Source organism: Thermobia domestica, chromosome 18, assembly GCF_964235325.1.
Source record: "Thermobia domestica chromosome 18, izTheDome1.hap1.1, whole genome shotgun sequence".
Lineage (NCBI taxonomy): Eukaryota > Metazoa > Arthropoda > Insecta > Zygentoma > Lepismatidae > Thermobia > Thermobia domestica.
In genome coordinates, this window is record NC_137471.1 from 84,944,847 (window position 1) to 84,954,817 (window position 9,971).

A 9,971-nucleotide genomic window follows, 5' to 3' on the forward strand; every position below is an offset into this window, starting at 1 on the left:
AAATGCTCTTCATTGTGTTTGTAGGCCTACAATCAATTTGAAATGAAATCTTTGAGTTTTACGTTCCACGTTTATGTCGTGTAGGCTCCTAAAGGATAAGGTGATGATGAGAAATGAATGGAATGATGGAATGAAGAAAGTGAGAGGAAACAGGAGAACTCCGAGATATAACCCACGCACACGGTGTTTGTCTACCACGAAGTCCACTTGACGCGAGCTGGGATCGAACCAAGAACCCCACACACCAGAGGTGAATGCTCTACCACTGGGACACCGCGGCCCCTACAATCAATTTATCAAAATATAATTTTCATACTATGAATCAATCACGTAATACTAAAAAGTGTTTGGAGATCTAAGATATAGGAGATCTAGTGCTGCCCACGAAATTCCGGAAGATTTCTTGTCTCATCTTGAAAAGGAGACGAAAATTATAATTTTCTCATCTCATCTCGAATTTGAAAAGGTATTTCTCCTAAAGTGGGTACTACCAATAGAGAAGATAGTAAGTTCCTTTTATCCTCCTCCCGCCACCAATAAAAGAAAGGAGAAAAAAATGAAATACAGATGTGACATTTTCTTGCTTTGTAAGTTTAAAGAAAGAAAAAAAACTTCCTCATATGTAAAAAGGATCACATCTTTCCCTTTCCTCACGCATATTCACCGTACACGTAGATGACGATGATGACGTAAGCGATTTCGCTAGGAATGTTGGGAATATAAAGTGTGAATTCTTTAGGAGCAAAGAATCAAAGGGAAAGGGGGCGAGATAACTTAATCTTCCTTTAGTTTTCCCCTCTATGCGCTCTCCTAAGTCACGACCATACTTCTTTACTTAGTGAAAATGATGATAAATAATGGATTTTATGGTAGGTATTATCATCCTTAACACTTTCATTTTGGCTAGACTAAACACTACAAAAATCACATAATCACACATGATCATGACACTGAAACGTATCTAAGTAATTTAATGGAAGTAGAACCACCAGAATAGGTTATCTTCAATCTTATTAGAAGTTGGAGGCTGTAAAAAGAACTACGTCGATAAAGAATTAAACTTTTATTCCTACAGGTAGATTTTCTTCCCTGAGTTTCAAGCGATAAAAATTTATTTTTACTAGTTTGATTTCCCTGATCACTGATGAGAATAGGAGAAACAAACAATAAATTTTGCTTCTATATTCTAAGTTTATAATTTGGTTCAGATTTTTTTAAAACATATTTTTTTAGTATGTCCGCAGAAAATCTTCATGGAGAAATGAATTTATTAACAGCATTGCATCTGTTTATAGTAGAATTTTACAGTATTAATTCCTTAACGTGTGACCGTCACATCTCTATGAGTAATTTTTGCCGCCTAATGTGTCGAACTATTGTCGGCACAGGATTGACTCTCGAACCTAACATCAGCCTACTATCGGTCCGAATACGACAAGGGTTTTGAGTCATGGGGTTGATTGTTAAAACTGACATCAACTGTTAAGAGTCTTCATCACGGCGAAATTAAAATACCGCTAATTTTACAGTAATTATGTGATATCCTCAAATAGATAAAAGATAATCGAAGTGTGGAACGAGAGCGCCCTAGACAATATCATTTTACATGAGATACCGTTATCACGATTCATTTATCTGCTTTCGATTTCGAGCCATTTTGAAAATCGGCATCTATTTTCGCGTTTCTAAACGGCTGAAAACGGAAAATCACTAGGTGACTTGTGATAACGGTACCTTACGCAAAATAATATTGTCTAGGGCGCTCTTGTTCCACATTTCAATTATCTTTTATCTATTTGAAGATATCACATGATTACTGTAAAATTAGCGGTATTTTAATTTCGCCGGGACGAGGCCTCTTAACACGCATAATATGCACGAGGTCAGGATATGATTGCTGATGAGACTGCTTGTCTTGAATACATGTACAGTCAGCGCCAAAAGTTCTTTTCGTTTGATGAAATTAGTTTCGTAAACAACTTCAGAATGGAAGGACAATTTGAGTACAATTTTCAGTAAATTAAAACGAATGTAATTTTCTGTAAAATTCAAGCCATACTACCGTTATTGCAGAAATAAATTTTACCAAACGGAAATAACTTTTGCCGCTGACTACACATAGCTACGGGGTGGACAGGGGGTTAACCTCCCTGCGACTATCTTCATCTCCCCTCAAACTTTTTAGTAGTTTGCTTCGATAAATACGTCTATGCCCAAAAAACAAGCAGTGAAAAATGTGAAGTGAACTGAAATTCCCGTCCAAGAAAAGAAATTATTATCTCGTTCAGGGCCGGATCCAGGATTTTCTGAGGGGGTGCCAGTACATTTTAATTAAATTTGAGTTTTGAAAATGCCTTTAGGCATCTGTGGTGTGAATGAAGAATTGCCCTGGAAAAGCTAAGTGTCTGCTCTCGATGAATCCTTTTCGTTCAACCTTCAGAAAATTGACTGAAACTATTGATTTCGCAAAACTCACTGCTAGCTTGCCACTTTAGGTAGTGTATATTTACAACGAAGGGGGGGGGGAGTGCACGTGCACCTTTGCAACCCCTTAAATCCGGCCCTGATCTCGTTCCCCCGAGGTTAATGTTCTGACAACGCCCTGCTCTGATATAAACCTGAGTAGTGATTCGGTTTCTACTTTAAATAGTTAGTCTTGGCTAATTACGTACACTGTTAAAAAAAAATTCTTAAATTTGAGAAACCGTTTCATTTCTGTGCACCGAGACAATATTTTCTTAGAAATGAGATTTGAAAATTCTCATTCATAAGAAAAGTAACAGTATATTTTCTCGTTCCGCTTCACACAACCTCAATTACTTTTCTTCATTTCTCATTAATGAAATTTTCAATCTCTTGTTTCTAAGAAAATATATTCTCGGTGCACAGATAAGAAACGGTTTCTCAGATTTAAGAAAATATTTTTAACAGTGTAACTTCGGCCTTGAGCAAGAAACTTAAAATTAAAGGTCATTCTATCAAGAAATGTCAGAGGTTGACCTGTGATTTACATGATACATTTCTCATTACGATTACTATTTCAATGTAATTCATAGCCGTCGTATAATCACCGTAATTTTATAACAGTGAACTGATAACACATTTGACAGTGATTCGTTGCAATTGTATTGAAAATCTTACAGCGTTAGCTGTGAATGCATTTCCAACCGCTAAAATACAGCCATTAAAATTGGTAATAGCTTCGGGCATAACATAACACGTTAAATTGTAGATTTATATTTTATATGGACTTTGTACTAAAAGACAAACATGTTAAATTTCAAACAACTTGTAAGGGACACGGTGGCTCAGTGGAAGAGCTCTTGCTTCTGTTACAAGGGGTCACTGGTTCAATCTCGAGCATGTGAGTTTGTGGTGGACAACATCATATCCGTGAGTTTTCCCGGGATTCTCACGCTTTTCCCACATTTTCATTCCACCAATTATTTCACAATTATTCTCCTTTAACTATCATCCGTTCTCTTTGTTCTGCAGGACGTAATCGTACGACTTAACACTATAAATTTCATTTCATCTCATTCATTTTCAAATACCATACACTTACTAAAGGAGAAAACACACTGGAGTCCTCAAACGGTCTAATTAAAAACACTTCTGAACTAAAAATGGCACCATTATTTCAAATCACATTATTTTTGTAAATTTCTTCCTTTGAAATCACTTCTGTAAACACAGCACCGTACTAAGCTATTATACAACACCAGCTTGAGTTCAAAATTGTATAGAAATCTAAATAGAAGCACGCCGACTGGAGAAATATGATTGGATAGATACTCGAGAGTTCTTGAGGTTCCTATTTTATTCTGCACAGGTGGTAACACCACACACGAACTCAGTTTTGTTATTTTTTTTTCACGATGTCAAAACATCAACAATAATTATCACATCACTTATATATATATACAACAAACATATGTTTCCCCTCTAAAACGGGAAATGTCTTTCATCAAAGGAGGTGTCACAAGTCAGAATCACACTTACGATGAAATGAATAGTTATGTCTTTTAAAAGCGTCAAAAGCTTTTTCTAGGTCAACTGTCTTACTGAACTATATATGCAGTTTCGAGAGTCCTCCGTAGCAAAATGTACGTCACTGTTCTTCACACCTCGTCCACATACTAAAGAGTTAGAAGGATATGTGTGCGGTAAATGTCTCGTCAGCACTAATTTGGTGCGACAGGGTAGTAGGAATATTAGTAGTAGTAGTAGTAGTAGTAGTAGTAGAATATGTGTATGTTTAGGTGAACGTGTGTGTGACAAACACATAAAATACGAAGTGAGGAGAAAAATAAGGGAGTGAAGGGAAAAAAATAGGGAAGCTTACAGACATGGACACAGAGAGAGAAAAATCATGTGTGTATGTGAGAGTGACTAGAGAGAGAGAGAGATAGAGGGAGAAATGTATGTACAACGTGAATTCATTGACACAAAGAGAGACCAAATACAGTCAGATGTGTGTGCCTTTGTCATATACATATAACGAAGCCAGAAAAAATCCTGGATTAAAATAGATTTCAGCCACACACACACTTATCCACCCACCTTCACATACACTCATACACGAAAAGAAAACAAAACAGCAATAGCTATGTACAGTACATGACACATAACTGTTCCAGTAAATTTAAAATATCAGAGAAGACCAAAATATACATGATTTTATTGGGAAAAGGTTATTGTCATCCATCACGTACGAACACAAGATTTCTTACATAAAATTTTGTCTCGGGGGGGGGAAGGGGGGGTCAAAATCAAAACGCGAGGTGTTGCACTGGGATAAAGGACGTGCCCTGAACAAAACTGACGCTCATTTACAATTTAATTCGTCTCAACTTCGAGGAGCTTTGTCCCCCCCCCCGGAAATAAACATGGAAGAAATAGTACCTATCGTTCACAATATTTTACGTGAATCTAATCTTTTTTTTTTTCAGTAAAATTGTAAAGAATCACATGTTCTATATTGTTATTAAGTTATGAGCCAACTCTACTTAAGGAACAGAATACAATTAAAATTATAATGATTCGAATTAAAATTAATAGTACAATGTAGTGCAAAGAAGACAGCAAAGTTATTTTTTATTGTTTTTTATTTAAACTGAGGAAATTCATTGTACGATTTCAATTTTAGATAATAAAGGTCACTCCAATTCGTAAGTCCTAAAAAGGTCACGATTGTTCAATGGTAAAGGAATCATCTCTAGTGCACGGGGTTCCTAGTTCGATCCCAGCTTTCGCCAAGTGAGCTTTTGGATTTAGGAGTTAGATTTCTGGGCTTTCGGTATCTAAGGCCATTTAGCCCGTCACGTTTTGAGGGATGATGTCCCCCGGCGAGCACACTATCCGATGCATTTTCCTGCTGTGAAAACCTCATTCAAGGTGGCTAGCCTAAAAAAGCGTTTTACACGTTTTCGATCGAGTGCCCCCAACGGGAATCGAACCCGGGACCGCTCTCATCGAAGGCGAGAGTATTAGCGACTACGCTACTCGGGGCCACCCAAGTGACCTTTGTGGTGAACAAATACCGTATGCGTGGGTTTTCTCTGTTTCCTTCTATTTTCTTCATCCCACTTTTTCGTTTGTAATAATCAACACATCTTACTTAGCTTCGGAGCATACTGTAGCTACTAGTGGAACGCTAAACTAAAAATAAAATATTATCTTGAAATTGATTTAAATTCATGCTATTACCTTTGAAGCTTTTCAAACCCAAGCAATACAATCAATTCTAGTTATTATCATCACTGTCAGAAAAACAAATTTCCAGACCAGATTGGAATACTTAGCAAGAAATTAAAAATAAAACAGACCCAAGAGTAATACGTGATGAAAATCTTTTGTTCGATGAACATGACCAAAACTTTAACATACACTGTATTTTTAACTATAATGTGTTACAGTTTTGGACATTAGCATATCCTTCATCAGACACTATAGAGACACTATTTAGATAGGCTAGTGTATATATAGTGTCTAATGAAAGACATGGTAGATATCCGAAACTGTAACACATTATAGTTAAAAATACAGTGTGTGTTAAAGTTTTGGTCAGTATTTCTTTTGTTACAATACCGGTATCCAATCGGTTATTGATGAACATGCAAAGATAATAATTAGAGAAGCCTCGAAACTTCTAAGTACTCAATACAATAAATTTAATAATATTGACGCATATGTTTCATGGAAAAAGATTTTTGAAAAATAAATAAATAAATAAATAAATAAATAAATAAATAAAGCTAAAGTATGCATCCTCTGTATTTCTGTAGCTGATTTTCAATTCTAAAAAAATCTGAGCGAATACAAAATCGTTTTATCAAATACTTATAGATTAAAGCCTGATACTATTTTAGCGCTTATAATTACGAACGATCGGAAAAGCTTTTAAATTCTGTCTTACTGAGAAATGTGTGATACATGATCAGACTTTAGTACATAATTTTTTAAATTAAATACGCTCTCTAGCACTTACATATTTCAAAGCATTTTATTGAAAGATTCTAACGTTAATGCAAGAGAAGGAATGTCATATACTATTTATTATATTAATAGATTGCAGTATAGGCCTGTTTTAGGTAAGTTGCTGTGGAACTACTGTATTATTGACTATCTACACCCTTCTAAAATGTACTAACTTATTATTTTGATGAAGTGTCGTATGAGGTGGCTGATCGCTGTTTCTAGCACTATAAATAGAAATTAGATTTCTGGGCTTACGGTATCTATGGCCATTCCAGCCCGTCACGTGTGAGAAATGAAGTCTCTCGGCGATCACATTAACCGGAAAATAGGAGAAGGAAGGAAGTGGCCTAGGATCATTATGTCAGGTACAATCCCGACATTTGCTAGATATGAATGAAGAAAACGAAGGAAAAACCACACTCAGGATGGCTGTTCTGAAAAAAGCTTTTACCGTTTTTCAACCAAATGTCCCTATCAGGAATCGAACGCAGGACTGTTCACACGAAAAGCGAGAACGGTAATGACTACGTTAGACGGGAAACACTATATTCTATATAAAGAACATTATTATTATTATTATTATTATTATTATTATTATTATTATTATTATTATTATTATTATTATTATTATTATTGATGTAGTTAGACATTTAAAGTATAAATTAATCACAAAGGTAATACTGACTAGACCAAATTATTAGTATGGTCACTTTCGATACAAGAGAATCGGGGCTTCAATACTCGGTTGAAATACTTCCTGTTGGGATCTCCCGTTAAGCCACACCTCTATTCGTCGCTAAAAAAAATGAATTATTAAAACCCAAAACAAAATATAAAAAACCAGAGTCCATAAGTCCATTCTGAGTATTCAAACTCTTCAATTGCAACTAGTCTTATGTTAGATCACTCATGGTTCTTGTTTGTCTTAAAGAAGAGTAATGTTAGGTGTTTTGTGCGACCAAAATACAGTATTATGGTGATTAAATAGTATTTGGAAACAATATTTCAACGAGACTAACACTAAATTACACTTGTGGAAGACACAATATGTCTACTTACCTCCCAGTACACACATACACACTACAAGAAGAAGTAGACAGTATAGTCCACACTAACGTGTATATGGTCTTTATAACCTATCGTCATGTACAGCACCCATAAACCCCTTTCCTTACGAGAACTCACACCACGACGACGCAAACTCATTTCGTCATTGGATATTATATTATTTTTTTTTCACCCAGCTTCATATATTATAAAGGCTAATAATAAAAAAAAGGTATGGTTCATGCCTTAATACTGGTCTTTTTACGCAAGTGCTTACATATGCGCGTCTCTAAGTTTTTCTTCTGTCTAACTTTTTTTCTGTGTGTGTGTCATGTATGATTTTTCCTCTTTAAACTCTTTCTTTTTTTCTTCTTTTAAAAGCCCTTCCTTTGTAGTCGAAGCGTCAAAGCTGAAAATATGAGGGCCCCTCTGGAAAATCCTGTCCGTCACACGTATATGAGAATCTATGCACATATATGTATATGAGCTTTTTTCTTTCTTTTCTACATTTTTTTCACATGTGCACTACTACTACCTCTGAGAAGATTTTTTAGCATCCTCTCCCTCTCTTCTGTTCCGTCTTCCTGTACCAGGACTGTGGAAAAAGAAGAAAAAAAGAATCAAAAAATGTCTGGCTCATTCTTTAAAAACACACACACACACTCGTATGTAATAGTGAGTGGTAGATTGGGTAAAGAAAAAAGTACATGGACAATGTAATATCCGAAGAATGTACGTATCACAGCTTGAATATTAGTATGCAAATAACATGCAAAACAGGGGCCTCTTTCCTCTGTCTATGAGCGAGAAAATATAGTAGGGGTAAGGTGTGCAGGTGATCTTAGTTGTGACAAGAAGGAAACGGGAAAGGAAACCATAGACCCATGGTTTTGGTGGTAGTAGTAGTAGTAGCTAGTTTAGAACAGTGCTCTAAAAGGTTGGTGATGTATAGAAGAGAAAATTTAGGAGGCGGGGGAAAGGGGTAAGGAAGAACACATACATGTCCCTCCCTTGTTCATATTGCCTTCTTCAACTTCATACCCCTTCCCTATTTCTCGCTCTCTTGTCCTTCCTATTTTCATCGTCACATCATATTCTTGTCGCATCTCCTTCCATCTTTTGTCCTGTACTTCCAGTACGTACATATCTTTTCTCTCCCTCTCTCTTTCAAACACATACTCACACATACATACAGGTATTCAGGTTCCTATACGCTGTCCTTTTACCACCCCTGCCGTATTTTTTTGCCTACCTAGAGCCTCTATTATCTTTTAGCGACCAGTATTTGCATAGGAAATGTTGCTTTTGTCTATACGGTAGTTTTTTGTCACACCGACCTTAGCATATTCATCTTCATTCTTTTTTATTATTATATTTTTGTTCTTTTTTACTCTCTCTCTCTCTCCCTCTTAGTATTCTTCTTCCCTCCCATTTCTATTTTATTTTTAAATATTTTTTTATATACATTTTGCTTTTCTTTTTTCTTCCTGTTAGGACATATTCATTGTATGAGCACCAACGCAACAGCCGGATGAAGGTTAAGAAACCCATATGCATAAATAGACATAAAAGGCACCGTTTTCCATTTCTTGTCTTGTGAAGAGCGGATATTGGTTAAAAACAAAATGGAGCTTAAATGAATGAAGAGACAGATTCGCTTAAGAAGGATAAGTGAAAGAAACGCGGCGAAAGAGAAGAAGAAATAAAAGAAAAAAAGTTAGTCGAATATTGAGGCTTAATGTCCAAACTAGCTTTTGGCTAGCTGAGAACTCCGCGGCCGCGCCCAAACCCCCATGTTTGCTCGGCAAATCTACCGAATTTCATGTTTCTTTTCGTATTTCAACCACCTAAATGATACAATTTTGTATCCCAAGAAAACGCCCGTCTAAATAACACGGAAATTTTTCATTTCTCCTATAGATTCTCTAAAAACTAAAAATATTCACTTTTAGCAATTTTGCTGTGGGTTATTCCCGGAAGGATACAATCATGCCAAATTTCACCATTATAGCTCTACAGGAAGTTCCTAAACATTTTGGGATGTAGAAGATGTCCCATATAAATAACTTGGGGAAGAGTTTTCAGTTCCCCATAAATCCACCCTAAATTTGGATTTTTAAAAAATTTTTGGTGATTTATTTAGGTAACACTAACGAAAACGTACAAGCATACCGAATTTCAAGTTTTTATTCCAATTCCGAGTGCCTAAAATATGAGATTATAGGTCCTACCCCCAGAAAAAGGCCCATTTAAATAACATGGGGAATTTCTTCATCCCTCTTTAGACCCCCCCCCAAAATTAAACCCTCCCTATTCAAACCCAACTTTTATCAATTTTCCTGTGAGTTAGTCCTGGAAAGCTACAATCATGCCCAATTTCAACTTTTCACGTCAACCTGAAGTACACGTTATTTTATGCCAGTTCTTGTAGTTTTATATATTAG

At 35.9% G+C, this 9,971-nt stretch overlaps 1 long non-coding RNA gene across 2 annotated transcripts in view; it reads right to left on the bottom strand.

Annotated features, from left to right (window-relative positions):
* LOC145674946 (uncharacterized) overlaps positions 1 to 7,821 on the bottom strand; it is a 181,326-nt gene extending 173,505 nt beyond the window's left edge. For both annotated transcript variants that reach the window (XR_014129085.1, XR_014129084.1), the window contains exon 1: positions 7,540 to 7,821. This is a non-coding gene — a long non-coding RNA (uncharacterized LOC145674946). The remainder of the gene's footprint in view (positions 1 to 7,539) is intronic.
* Between the last annotated feature and the right edge of the window lie 2,150 nt (positions 7,822 to 9,971).